The sequence below is a fragment of the Trachypithecus francoisi genome, unplaced genomic scaffold (assembly GCF_009764315.1).
Source record: "Trachypithecus francoisi isolate TF-2019V2 unplaced genomic scaffold, Tfra_2.0 Lachesis_group15, whole genome shotgun sequence".
Taxonomy (NCBI): domain Eukaryota; kingdom Metazoa; phylum Chordata; class Mammalia; order Primates; family Cercopithecidae; genus Trachypithecus; species Trachypithecus francoisi.
Window position 1 is genome coordinate 82,465,091 of NW_022681460.1, and position 15,496 is coordinate 82,480,586.

At 40.4% G+C, this 15,496-nt stretch overlaps 1 long non-coding RNA gene across 1 annotated transcript in view; it reads right to left on the reverse strand.

Moving 5' to 3' along the window:
- The window catches only part of LOC117097498, a 29,588-nt gene extending 15,088 nt beyond the window's left edge, over window positions 1-14,500 (reverse strand). The window contains exon 1 of the long non-coding RNA XR_004442965.1: window positions 14,410-14,500. This is a non-coding gene — a long non-coding RNA (uncharacterized LOC117097498). The remainder of the gene's footprint in view (window positions 1-14,409) is intronic.
- Between the last annotated feature and the right edge of the window lie 996 nt (window positions 14,501-15,496).

Genomic DNA, 15,496 nt, shown 5'->3' on the forward strand with positions numbered 1-15,496 from the left:
AGCTGGATATCTTAGAAACCCCACAAGATAGTGATATAGATTGATTTAAAGAGTTATATTGATTATACAAAATTAAGGTTAAAAAGCCAAAAAAAAAAAAAAAAAAAAAAAAAAGAGCATTTTCTAGCCAGGCACTGTGGCTCACACCTATAATCCCAGCACTTTGGGAGGCCAAGGTGGGAGGGTCACCTGAGGTCGGGAGTTCAAGACCAGCCTGACCAACATGGAGAAACCCTGTCTCTACTAAAAACACAAAATTAGCCAGGCATGGTGCCTCATGCCTGTAATCACAGTTACTCAGGAGGCTGAGGCAGGAGAATTGCTTGAACCCAGGAGGCAGAGGTTGCAGCCAGCCAAGATTGCGCCAGCCTGGGCAACAAAAGCGAAACTCCATTTCGAAAAAAAAAAAAAAGCATTTTTTGTTCACCCAGATGGTTATTAGTTCTAGTGCTCTCCACTCTTATTCATGGTTCTGAGTTTCCATCTCTTATTATTTCTCTCCAGTCTCAAGAACTACCTTCAGCATTTCTCATAGTATAGGCCTGCTTGCATCAAATCCTCTTAGTTTTCCTTTATCTGAGAATGTTTTTCTTTCTCCTTCATTGCTGAAGGGTATAGAATTCCAAGTTGACGGCTTTCTTTTACCTGAAGCACTTTAAAGATGTTGTTCTACCCTGCTGGCCTCTGTGGTTTCTCATAAGATCAGCTATTAATCGAATTACTGTTCTCTTATATGTATGTGTCGTTTTAATGCTTGCCACTTTCTAGATTTGTTCTTTAATTTTGGCTTTCAGTATGTGACTCCGATAATACCTGTTTCTGCAAGATACGCTTTGGCAAAAATCAAAATTTTAGGTCAAATAACAGTATCACTGATTCCTTTACTGGCTAGAATGCAAAATGTGTAGAACCAGGTCAGGTTTCCAAGGAGAATCTTATCAAATCTTTAAATAGCATGCAATTTAAATGCTATTGAGATTGACCAGAGCAAAATTCTTTGTATGAAGCGAGTATAATATTAATAACAAAATATGATTTAAAATTTACATAAAATAGAAAACTACAGAAGAATCTCAAATATGATGACAGTCAGAATCAAATAACACATTATAAAAATAATACACTGGCCAAGTGCAATGAGTCACGCCTGTAACCCCAGCACATTGATGGCATGCACCTGTAGTCCTAGCTACTTGGGAGGCTGAGGCAGGAGGCTAGCTTGAGATAAAGGCTGCAGTGAGCTATGATCATGCCACTACACTCTAGTCTGGGCAACAGAGCAAAACCCAGTCTCAAATACTACTACTAATAAAAATAATACACCATTATCAGTGGGGTTTACTCTATAAATCTAAGAATACTTGGCATCATGAAGTCAATTGATACAATTTGTCAAATTTAAGGAGATTTAAAGAGAAAATTCACAAATCATCTCTGCAAATATTAAAAAGATATTTGATACAACAGAATTCTCATTCTTGATTTTTAAAATTCAATAAAATAAAACTTGATTATTATTTTGCTAACATGAAAAAGATATATAAATAGAAATCCCAGAACAACACAAGGATGCTGACTGTACCGCTGGGATTTAATGTTTCATTGAAAATGTTAACTTACGCCATTAGATAACAGAAGAAAATCAGTAGTGTAAGAACTGAAAAGGAAGAGGCAAAACTAACCTTAATCCACCTAACGAAGGTCTAATATCCAGAATCTACAAGGAACTTAAGCAAACTTACAAGAAAACAAACAACCCTATTAAAAAGTGGGCGAGGCCGGGCGCGGTGGCTCAAGCCTGTAATCCCAGCACTTTGGGAGGCCGAGACGGGCGGATCACGAGGTCAGGAGATTGAGACCATCCTGGCTAACACGGTGAAACCCCGTCTCTACTAAAAAAATACAAAAAATTAGCCGGGCGAGATGGCGGGCGCCTGTAGTCCCAGCTACTTGGGAGGCTGAGGCGAGAGAATGGCGTAAACCCGGGAGGCGGAGCTTGCAGTGAGCTGAGATCCGGCCACTGCACTCCAGCCTGGGCGACAGAGCGAGACTCCGTCTCAACAAAAAAAAAAAAAAAAAAAAAAAAGTGGGCGAAGGATATGAACAGACACTTCTCAAAAAAAGACATACATGCAGCCAACACATATATGAAAAATAGCTCAACGTCACCGATCATTAGAGAAATGCAAATCAAAACCACAATCAGATACCATCTCACGCCAGTCAGAATGGCAATTATTAAAAAGTCAAGAAATAACAAATGTTGGTGATGTTCCAGAGAAATAGGAACACTTTTAGACTGTTGATGGGAATGTAAATTAGTCCAACCATTGTGGAAGGCAGTGTGGTGATTCCTCAAAGATTTAGAACCAGAAATGCCATTTGACCCAGCAATCTTGTGACTGGGTATATACCCAAAGGAATAACAATCATTCAAGTCTAAAGACACATGCACATGTATGTTCATTGCAGCACTACTCACAATAGCAAAGATATAAAATCAACCCAAATCCCCATCAATGATAGACTGGATTAAAAAAAAAAAAATGTGGTACATATACACTATGGAATACTATGCAGCCATAAAAAGGAATGAGATCATGTCCTTTGCAGGGACATGGATGAAACTGGAAGCCATTATCCTTAGCAAACTAATGCAGGAATAGAAAACCAAACACCACATGTTCTCACTTGTAAGTGGGAGCTGAACAATGAGAACACATGAACACAGGGAGGGGAACAACACACACTGGGGCTTGTTGGGGCAGGGTGGGGTTGGGGGAGAGCATTAGGGAAAAGAGCTAGTTTATGCTGGGCTTAATACCTAGGTGATGGGTTCATAAGCCCAGCAAACCACCATGGCACACATTTAACCTATGTAACAAACCTGCATATCCTGCATATGTACCCTGGAACTTAAAACAGACACACACACAAATAATTTATTTTTTAAAAGAAAAGAACAAAATAAAAAATGAATGCAGGGAAAACATACAGTTAATATAGATATAAAATTAATTCTATTTGAAAATGGTATAATATTTGATTTTGTCTTATAAAACACATAAAAGAATTGAATAAAACTGCAATGTTTATAAAGTAGCAAGATTTAAATTAATATGAAAAAGTAGGTAGCCTTCAGATTTGCAAACAATATACAGAAAAACAGATAATTTTGCTATTTATAATCAACAAGATAAAATAACTAGAAGTAAGCTTAACATGAAATGGGCAACACCTGTACCTAAGAAAAACTTAATAATACTGTTGAAAGAGAAAAAAAAGACACTTAAACAAATGAAACAATGTATCTCATGTTTCCTAATGCAAAGACTCAATATCATCACAATGTTCATTCTACTTAATGAAGCTAACAAAATCCAAGCAAGAGTAGCCAACAAACCTTGAAAATCTCTAGATGTTGCATATAACATAAGACTTCATTGATTAAAACACTTTAATATTGACCTGTGAAAGGAGACACCAGTGGGACAGAGTAGAAATTCCAAAAACAGGGACAAATACATGTAGGAAATTGAACTGGTAAAGATGGCATCTCAAATCGTCTTTAATAAATTGCATGAAGACAACTGAGTAAAAGGCAATGTTGGATCCATGGCATATCATGCATCACGATAAATGCCAAATGGATAAAAAATGTAAATGGAAAAATAAAATCAAATAAGTATTTAAGAAAATATAGATAAATTTTATTACAGAACTACAGTTGGGAAGATCTATCTACCTATCATTCCACTTCCAAAACCTAAAGAGAAAATAATGATAAAATCAAATGCATAAATATAAAAACCTTAAACATGGCAAAACAACAACAACAACAAAAACAAAATCCAAAGACAAAAGAAAAACTGGTCAAAACATTGCAATTTGTAAACAAACGCTGATCTCCTCGGTACCTAATAGCTCCCAGAAATCAAGATTTTTAAAACCTATAGTAATAGGAATGGGGAAAGGACATGACACAAAAGTTCACAAATGGCCCTTAAAGGTATGACAATATTCTGTTTTACTCATGATAAGAAATCAGACTGGGCATTGTGGCTCACCCCTGTAATCCCAGCACTTTGGGAGGCCGAGTTGGGTGGATCATTTGAGGCTGGGAGTTCAAGACCAGACAGGCCAACGTGGTGAAACCCCATCTCTGCTAAAAGTATAAAAATTAGCTAGGCATGGTGGTGCACATACAAGGACTGTAATCTCAGCTACTGGGGAGGCTGAGGCATGAGAATCATTTGAACCTGGGAGGTGGAGTTTGCAGTGAGCCAAGACAGTGCCACTGCACTCCAGCCTGGACAACATAGGGAGACCCTGTCCCCCCCCCCAAAATCAAATATTAAAACCACACTAAGAAAACACTTGTCATCTGTTGGATTGGCAAAATCCAGAAGTGTGATACACGCTCCCTTGGCAAGGCTGTATAGGAACAGGTACCCTCACACATTTACTGGTGGGAGAATAAAATGCTACAATGTTCCAGGAAGAGAGACTGGCAATAGCTATCAACATTACAGATGCATTTACCCTTTAATTCCCCAACATCATGTCTCAGTATCTAGCCATTAGTTACACCTGTACACATAAAAAATAGCACATGAAAAAGGATGCTTCTGGCAGCATTGTTTGCAATAAAGGAGACTGAAAACTACTCAAGAGTCCAACAACTAGGAGACTGGCTGCATAAACTCTAACACATTCGTGTACTGGAATGATCTGAAGCTGTCAAAAAGAGTGAGAAGGATGTCACATATGGACATGGAGAAAGCTCTACGATACATTAAGTGAAAAGAAAAGCAAGGTGTAAAACAGAAAAACTACCTTTTGTATAAGAAAGAGAAATATAAGAATATTTATTCGTATGTGTATAACAAAATAGTGTAAAGATAAACAGAAACTCAAATAATAATGTAGAATGAGCAACGGAGGAATTTGGTGGATAGAACAGAGAAGGGCAAAATGTCCCAGTGTACCTTCTTAGACAGATTTTTATTTTTATTATTTTTTTTTAGACAGAGTCTTGCTTTGTTGCCCAGGTTAGAGTGCAGTGGCATGATTTCAGCTCACTGCAACCTCCACTTCCCACATTCAAACGACTCTCCTGTCTCAGTCCCCCAAATAGCTTAGACTACAGGTGCACACCACCACAGCCAGCTACTTTTTGTATTTTTAGTAGAGATGGGTTTTCATTATGTTGGCCAGGCTGGTCTTGAACTCCTGACCTTAAGTGATCCTCCTGCCTTGGCCTCCCAAAGTGCTGGGATTACAGGCGTGAGAGTTTTGATTTTTTCTTTTTTTTTTTAAGACAGAGTCTTGCTCTGTTACCCAGGCTGGAGTACAGTGGTACCATCTCAGCCCACTGCAACCTCCACTTATTGGGTTCATGTGATTCTTTTGCCTCAGCCTACTGTGTAGCTGGGATTACAGGTGTGTGCCACCATGCCACCATGCCCAGCTAATTTTTGTATTTTTAGTAGTAGAGACAGGGTTTTCCCATGTTATTCAGGCTGTTCTCCAACTCCTGACCTCAGGTGATCTGTCCACCTTGGCCTCCTAAAATGCTGGGATTACAGGCGTGAGCCACTGTACCTGGCCAGTTTTGAGTTTTGAGCCACGTTCAAAAAAATTTTTTGAAGGGAAAATAAACTCAAGATATGGGAAATTTTCTAAGACTGTTGTTATTTAGTAAAATAACACATAGCTTCTGTCTTGCTAGTTGTGGTCCTATGGGGTGGTCACATGCGGGAGAGACTCTCATCTGTCCAGGAAGAGGGAGCAGAGTACAGGGCGTCGGTGCTCACAGAGGCGGCAGCCAGGCCCTAAGCCATCCAGAACAGTCAGGCTTTAGCATAGTTTATCTTGGCCCCACGCATGGCCTGATTCCACTCATTGTCTTGGCTCCCTGTGGTAGCTATCAGGTCATGGGACTGCCTTGGGAAAAAAGAAAGTAATGGGCTATCCAGGCAGGTTCCACTCCCTGTAATCTGTCCCTGAGGAAGGTCCCGAGAAACATTAGCAAAGCTTTTCTATAATTACTTTTTCTGTCTCAGGAAGACTGTTTCATTCCACCTAATCTAAATTTAGGTTTCCTAATTCCACTCCATTCCTCATGGAAACAGTTTGGACAATCCAAATAATGACCACCTTCACTGATGCTTTAAGGAGGTGAAATTCATACATGATTCTCCTCACCAGAGCTTAAGCTAGCTAAGGATGAACAGCCTCAAGTGTTTCCCCCGGTAGCCCTGGGGAAACTGGACCTGTGGGCTTGTTCACACTGTTGCTCAAGCATCCTGGTCTTTTGGGGCAATGAGACAAAATAAAATAAAATAAAATAAAATAAAAAATAAAATAAAATCACTAGTTCGAGCATTGTCCTTCAGCTTTGCCTCTAGTATGCTTTAAAAGACCATATTCTCCACAATTCACAGAAGTGGAGGACAGCATTAATGTTGACAAAAAGTACAGGTAACTGTCCCAGGGCCCCAACAGATCTCCCTAGGGCCAGGTAAAAGTGCTATCTGCCTTAACTCAAACTGTGCAGTGGGGAGATCAAAGACTTTGAAGGACAGTCACCCCACATTCTCTCCTCTCAGGAATATGCAGCAAACAGTAATGAAAATATATGCCTAACCCAGGTGTATAAGGTCCCTCTGCCTTCCAGCTTGTATATCCTCTAACTCCTTGCTACTGAAAGCATGGTCTAAACATAGACCCGAGGATCAGCCTCACTATGGAGCTTGTTAAAAATGCAGAGTGTCAGGCCCTACCTATGCTGAACCAGAATCTGCATTTTAACAAAATCCCCAGGTGACTCACAATCACATTCAAGTTCACAGAGAGCTGCTCTGACCTGCAGGTGCAGGCAGAACGTTATCTCATTCTGGTCTGTGCTCTTCCTTTTACCTGCCCTTCTCTCGTGATTGAGACATCTTCCAAGTACAGAGTCTTAGTCCATCCTATAGGTGCATGGGCAGCACGGAAGCAAAGGGGTGGGAAGAATCTCCCTCTTCTGGCCATCCTCTCCTCTCCGTGTCCACAAAGCAAAACCACCAGTTAGCAGTTCAAAGCAAGTATTTCTATTTTGGAAACTAGGGACACGTTTAGGAGAGGGTAAGTTAAAGCTTTCACCCATTTGAACTCTACCCATCTCAAGATTCCTCTTCTACAGTTCCATCCACCTCCTAGGCATGGGGGCGACCTCCCTCCCCCCACTCAAAAAGAGCTCTGACGTCTCACTCTTCCTACCATCCTCCCTTCACCCTTGCAATGAGGCAAGTCCGTGAACTTCTTTCTAAAGTTCTAGGTTTCAGTTAGGCAGGGAGTGGTGCTGGTGACTCTAGGGTCCCTTGTTGGTGGTGGAGATGGCACTTCCTGATCTGATTTGTTGCTCCACTTTCGCACCAATGTGAGGTGCAGATGGATGAGTTCCTCTAATTGGGGGACTTAGGAAAATAGTTTCTCATGGACAGGCAGTTCAGTGTAGTGGATAGAGCAAAGTATGCAGCCAGAATCCTTGAATTCAAATCCCAAATCGACCTACAACAGCACCAGGTAGGCACTGGATAAGTTTGTACCTGCTATCCTTATATAGGTGCAAATAATGTCTGGAAATATTTCAGAATGCTGCAGGCTTGTGAATTGAAAAAGCAATTTGAAGTGATTATCTGAGAGCTTCATACAGGCTCACTGAAGGGAAAAGTAACATTTATGCTTAAAAGCCCCAAGACCATTTGCAACAGGTAGAGAGAGGGATCAATGTTCTTGTTGCTTCTTCCTCAACCTCGATCTCCTGAGTTCACAGGTAGGCTTATCACTCCCGGTTTGAATTACTTATGGACATTATTTCCCATTGCTTCAGTTCTGCTGTTTTACTTGACTATTCCAGTGCTCTTTTCCTATTGCAGAAGTTTGTCTAGTGGGCACCTTTACTAACCTCCTCTTAAAAATGGTGTTGGAATACAGAAGTTAACATAAAATAATTCCCACATAATTGTATAACTATAAGGAATAGAACTCAGGAATCAGAGGAGCTATATACAGATAGACAGGGAATTTCTCTTTTTAAAGGTACACTAATTGTAATAAGATCTTTTTTTTATTCAAGGAGTACTTAGAATAGATTTCAGCAAATTTGGATCTTTGAGAACAATATTCCTCAAGTTACTAGGTCTTCTGTGTGGTGAGTCAGCCCAGGGGTGACATCCTGCGCTATGTATCTGCTGGCATGGCTTTGGGAATCATTGCCAGGCTGGTTAACTTAGTTTAGGTATTAAGAAGATAGGAATTCTATTTTGACTTGTGCCAAAGCATACAAAAAAGAAAAGAAAAAAAGAAGGCGTTTGTTTGTTTGTTTGTTTTAACAGAGCCTTGCTTTGTCACCCAGGCTGCTGGAGTGCAGTGGCGCTATCTCTGCTCACTGCAACCTCCGCCTCCTGGGTTCAAGCGATTCTCCTGCCTCAACCTCCTGAGTAGCTGAGATTACAAGCATGCATCACCATACCTGGCTAATTTTTGCATTTTTAGTAGAGACAGGGTTTCACCATGTTGGCCAGGCTGGCCTCGAAGTCCTGGCCTCAAGTAATCCGCCTGCCTTAACCTCCCAAATAGCTATTATTACAGGCATGAGCCACCATGCCCAGCTGGAAGGAGATCTTTACTGTCACATCAGTTGCAATTTGTGTGTGGGTTTAGAGCATTTCTAGATTTTCTATGAAATTTGGAAAGTTAATTTTACTTTCTTTAAAATGGTAGAGATGTCCAATAAAGTGAATCTACAGAAGTAGAGAAAAGGACTGTTTGCACAATATAACTATAACAATTCCAATTTGAAGAAACCAAAAGATCATCTACTACAACAATTCATAAAATGTTGGCATCCCTTCAGTGGTATCCTTGTTAGAGATTGCTTTATCATATAGTGGGGAAATGTATAGCTGTAGGAACCAAATAGACCAAGGTTTAAATATCAGTCCCATCACTTCCTGGCTATTTTACCTAGGTCAAATTAATTTCCATTAGCCTCAGTCTTCTTGTCAGTGAAATGGTGCATAAAAGCTACCCTGTATGTAGTTGGTAAAAATTAAATGAGATTATATATACATATACACACACACACAGGTACAGTGCTATATATATATACATATACACACACACACACATAGGTACAGTGCTATATATATATAATATACACACACACACAGGTACAGTGCTATATATATATACATATACACACACACATAGGTACAGTGCTATATATATACATATATACACACACATAGGTACAGTGCTATATATATATACATATACACACACACACATAGGTACAGTGCTATATATATATATATACACACACATAGGTACAGTGCTATATATATATACATATACACACACACACAGGTACAGTGCTATATATATATACATATACACACACACACATAGGTACAGTGCTATATATATATACATATACACACACACAGGTACAGTGCTATATATATACACATATACACACACACATAGGTACAGTGCTATATATATATACATATATACACACACACACATAGGTACAGTGCTATATATATAACATATACACACACACACATAGGTACAGTGCTATATATATACATATACACACACACACATAGGTACAGTGCTATATATATACATATACACACACACATATAGGTACAGTGCTATATATATATACATATACACACACACACACATAGGTACAGTGCTATATATATATACATATACACACATACACACGTACAGTGCTATATATATATACATATACACACACACACATAGGTACAGTGCTATATATATATACATACACACACACAGGTACAGTGCTATATATATATACATATACACACACACATAGGTACAGTGCTATATATACATATACACACACACACATAGGTACAGTGCTATATATATATACATATACACACACACACATAGGTACAGTGCTATATATATATACATATACACACACACACATAGGTACAGTGCTATATATATATACATATACACACACACATAGGTACAGTGCTATATATATACACATATACACACACATAGGTACAGTGCTATATATATACACATATACACACACACATATAGGTACAGTGCTATATATATATACATATACACACACACAGGTACAGTGCTATATATATATATATACACACACACACATAGGTACAGTGCTATATATATACACATATACACACACACACATAGGTACAGTGCTATATATATATATATACACACACACATATAGGTACAGGGCTATATATATACACATATACACACACACATAGGTACAGTGCTATATACATATACATATACACACACACAGGTACAGTGCTATATATATATATACACACACACACACACACCTATGTATGCTATAAAAAATGTCATACATGCTGGGCACAGTGGTCATGCCTGTAATCCTACCTACTACTTTAGGAGGCTGAGGCAGGAGGATCACTTGAGACCAGGAGTTCAAGGCCAGCCTGGGCAATATGGTAAGACACTGTCTCTACAAAAAATTTAAAATTTAACCAGGCATGGTGCCCCCTGCTATGATATCAGTTACCCAGGGGGCTGTGGCAAGAGGATCCCTTGAGCTCAAGAGGCTGAGGTTGCAATGAGCTGTGATTGCACCACTGCACTCCAGCCTAGGTAACAAAGCGAGACCCTGTCTCAACAAAAAAACAACGAAAAACAAATCATACAAAGCACTTAATAAAACTTAAAAGCAAAACCATACAAAACTCTCAGTTCTGTGAGCTTTTTCACTTGTCTACCTACTTTGAAGTGTTGTCCTTAGGAATAGAATTACATATTTAAAGCACCTATCACATGGTAGAGACTCATTAAATTAGAAGGGCCATTATTATTTCTTCCAGATTATCGTTCTACATCATTCATTCATTCATCAAATATTTGGGAGGAATTGACTGTGTGCCAGTGGTTTGAGGGAACTCAATGAATGAGACACTTGTGTTCCTTGTTCAAGTCTGGAGGTGATTGGCTTGAGGTGGTTTGAGTGTGACAAGCAGAGAGAGGCAGAAGTTTGGGGCTAAGTGACAGGTAGGTGTTGGTGCCATTGACTAATCTAGGGCAGGTTGGAGGAAAATAAGATTTTGGGGCAGAAGATGATGAAGAACAAATCAAGGATTCTATTTTTCCTATGTTACGTTCAAGATGCTCATGAGACATTCAAGAGGAAGGTCATGGAGGTAGCTGAATTATATATAAGGCAAGAGAGATTTGACTGGAGAAAACAATGGGTTCATTATAACATATACATGGCATTTAAAAAAACAGAGCTTGATGAGGTGCTGAAGAAAAAGTGTGTAAAAGAGAAGAGAGGCTCAAACTGAAATCTGAGGAGCCTCAACATTCAGAACTCAACTGGGCGCTGTGGCTCAAGCCTGTAATCCCAGCACTTTGGGAGGATGAGGCAGGCAGAACACCTGAGGTTAGAAGTTTGAGGCCAACATGGCCAAACTTCGTCTCTACTGAAAATATAAAAATTAGCTGTGCGTGGTGGTGAGTGCCTGTAATCCCAGCTACTCAGGAGGCTGAGGCAGAAGAGTCTATTGAACCTGGAAGGCGAAGGTTGCAGTGAGCTGAGATCACACCACTGCCCTCCAGCCTGGGCAACAGAGCGAGACTCCATATCAGAAAAAAAAAAAAAGAAAGAAAGAAAGAAAAAGAAAATAACTCAGTGGAGCACAAGCAGCTGAGTAATGCCCCAGGAAGCCGGCATCATTGTTGGACAGCTCAGATGTTCAGGATGTTTCATTTTGAACCTACCTCATTGGAATTTCAAAATATTAGCCTCTTTGGAGCAATACAGAGCAAGTCTGTTCCTTCAAGTAGATGAAAAGTTCCCTGCATGCCTTCCATTGGACTTCTCCCCTTTAGCTTAAAAATAGCCACAGTCCTGAAACATGTCTCAGAAGCAGATGTCACCCAAACCCTACTCTTCCAACTCAGCCAGCCAGCCACATGCAGGACCCCAAAGCAAAGAAGAGGTTAAGTACAAGGAAAACAGATGAATCACTTTGAAAACCTATGGTTGTTGTCTGAATGAGGCATGACTGTGGCTAAAACAAATAGAGCAGTTGTATAAAGCAAGGCTATTGTCTTTCAGGGAAACCGTCAGACGAAGAGGGCACATGTTGTAGTCAGTCGTGCTTCAAGCAGCATCTTTAAAATTATGGAGTAGGAAGGTATGTGCTGGTGATGTCAAAGCAACTGCAAACCAGCTGAATTCAACTAGAATTTAGTCAGATGTTCATGTTTCCTCCTGGAGTTCATTACTCCAGGTAATTCATTTGTCTTTGCTCAATTTTTTTTTTTTTTTTTTTTTTTAAAAGACAACGTTTCGGGCCAGGCGTGATGGCTCAAACCTGTAATCCCAGCACTTTGGGAGGCCAAGGCAGGCAGATCACTTGAGGTGGGGAGTTTCAGACCAGCCCGGCCAACATGATGAAACCCCATCTCTACTAAAAATACAAAAATTAGCTGGACATGGTGGTGAGCGCCTGTAATCCCAGTTATTTGGGAGGCTGAGGCAGGAGAATCCCTTGAATCCAGGAGGCAGAGATTGCAGTGAGCCAAGATTGTGCCACTTCACTCCAGTCTGGGTGTCAGAGTGAGAATTCATCTTAAAAAAAAAAAAGAAAGAAAGAAAGAAAAGAAAAAGACAGGGTCTCACCCTGTCACCCAGGCTGCACTGCAATAGCTTTTTTTGTGTTTAGACGGAGTTTCGCTCTTGTCACTTAGGCTGGAGTGCAATGGCGTGATCTTGGCTCACTGCAACCTCTGACTCTCGGGTTCAAGCAGTTCTACTGCCTCAGCCTCCCAAGTAGCTTGGATTACAGGTACTCACCACCATGCCCAGCTAATTTTTGTAGGGATGGAGTTTAATCATTTTGGCCAGGCTGGTCTCTAACTCCTGACCTCAGGTGATCCACCTGCCTCAGCCTCCCAAAGTGCTGGGATTATAGGCATGAGCCACTGCTCCCGGCCTAGTGCAGTGGCTTGATCATAGCTCACTGAAGCCTAGACCTCCTAGGCTCAAGCAATCCTCCCACCTCAGTCTCCTGAGTAGCTGGGACTCCAGGTGCATGCCACCACATCCAGCTCAGTTTGCTTTTGATTTCCATTTCACAACTCTGATATAGTGCGTTTGTTACTCAGCTATGTAACTTTATATTTGAATATTCATTAATTGACTTTGACATCATCCCAAGCTTTGCCCTCCACTCTCAATTTAGGATCCAGTATTTACCTACTACTTCAGTGCTTACCCAGGTTTTGGTCCTGCTGTATCCTGACATATCTAGGGAAAGCACATGCAAAAACCAATATTGTAGGTAAACACGCCAACCATTAACCAAAGGTCATATTTTACAGATGTAAATATGTAAAATTTTTACATATTTTACATATTTATGTAAAAATGCGTGGAACTGGGTGCATTCATTTTTCACCCATATTCACCTCTGTATATATAATAGTGTTGGTACCTAGTAATTTCCTGAGCAAGAGACTGCTGATAATCAAGGTGTTTGGACCACTCCTGCCTGACAGGACTGTGAGATATGGTCTCCACATCTAGGTACTAAGTATCTGACGAGAGATTGTTGAGGTGGTTCTACTTAGGGTACTATGATGCAGGTCTGGAATTTACTTCTCTTTGTGATGTTAACCATCACCCAACCACAGGACCACTGGTGTCAGTCTTTCCACCATTCTAAGGTTCACTCTCTCATTAGCATCTCATCCTAAGGACACCTTCTACCTCCTTGTCCTCTAAACAATGCTTTTCAAACCCTGGCCCACAGACCAGTGGCTACATCAGAATAATGAGGAAGGGCTTTTGGAACACTGTGCAGCCATGTCCCTTTGCAGGGACACGAATGAAGCTGGAAACCCTCATTCTCAGCAAACTAACGCAAGGACAGAAAACCAAACACCACATGTTCTCACTCATAAGTGGGAGCTGAACAAGGAGAACACATGGACACGGGGTGGGAGCATCACACACCAAAGCCTGTCTGCAGGTGGGGGACTGGGGGAGGGATAGCATTAGGAGAAATGCCTAATGTAGATGACGGGGTTGATGGGTGCAGCAAACCACCATGGCACATGTATACCTATGTAACAAACCTGCACGTTCTGCACATGTACCCCAGAACTTAAAGATTTAAAGTATAATTATATATATATCATATATATATGATATGAATATTATATTCTTCAGGAGATTTTGATTCAATAGGCCTCAGGTGAGGCTAAAACACTACCTTTTCTAATGTTCCTTGTATGATTCTGATTAGTAACCAGGTTGGGAATCACACTTACAGAAAGTCCAAGTCAGGAACAGGAGGTTATGACTTCCTGGGCCACGTCTTCTCTCTGGTCTCATTCTATCTGGTTAGCTTCATCCAGTAAGCCTTTTGGTCAGTTTGTTCCCATTCTGACCATTATGATACCTCATAATGGTTCTGTTCTAATTCTCCTGGCTTAATCTCATTGGTCATTCCAGATGCTCTGATCCTAATAGTCCTTTTGATACTCTGTTCTAGTTTACCAAGAAGAGTCACCAATTTTGTTTCTGTGGTTTGGTATGAAATAAGGGCAAAGAGAGCTCTCTCCAAATATCCATGCACTCCTGACATTTTTCAGCAGCCCGCATTACTAGTTCTGGACCAAGGATTGGGAGCAGAAGAGACACGTGTCATCTCTGAGTTGAGGCTGTTAAGAGCTGGTGTGACTTTCCATTCTTCTCTTCCCCTCTAGCAGCGACCTGAGAAGCTACATATTGACTTGGCGCTACCACGGGTGGAGGAGCCTGCATTGCTGAATCACAGGATGAAGGCGAATCCCTGCCAGCCTCCATCCGTCTCCGGGTGAATAATAAATAAACTTTTTTTGCTGAGTCACAGAAATTTCAGGGTTGATTTGTTACCACAGCATGGGCTACCCTGTCCAGGACTAAACGAAACAGTGATTTCTGGGTAAAATGCTGCCAGGATAACTAAGCCGATGCATCACGACCCAATTTCCTAATTTCTTGTTCTCTTTCCTTTCCAAATAGCACATAGTAGACACCCATTGGATACCACAAAGACAAAATAATGCTAGTTACAAGGGATGAAACAGCTCATTAGTGAAAGAAAAAGTAGCTCCCACTTAAACTGTGATTGACCCTCCAGGAAAGTCATTTTCAATCATATTTAAATCCTTTAACATTTCCCTTACCTCTTGTTCATTCTATACCAAAAGTGGCAGACTCCGATGTGAGAGTAAAATGCTGGAGTAGGTAGATCTAAAACAATGGGTAATGTGGGACTTTGCACTTAAGAACAGAGCAAATAGAAAAGGGCTTGGCCGTCTCAAGACATTCAAATCAATAAAAGTAATAGCTCTGGGTAATTAAGAGACTGCA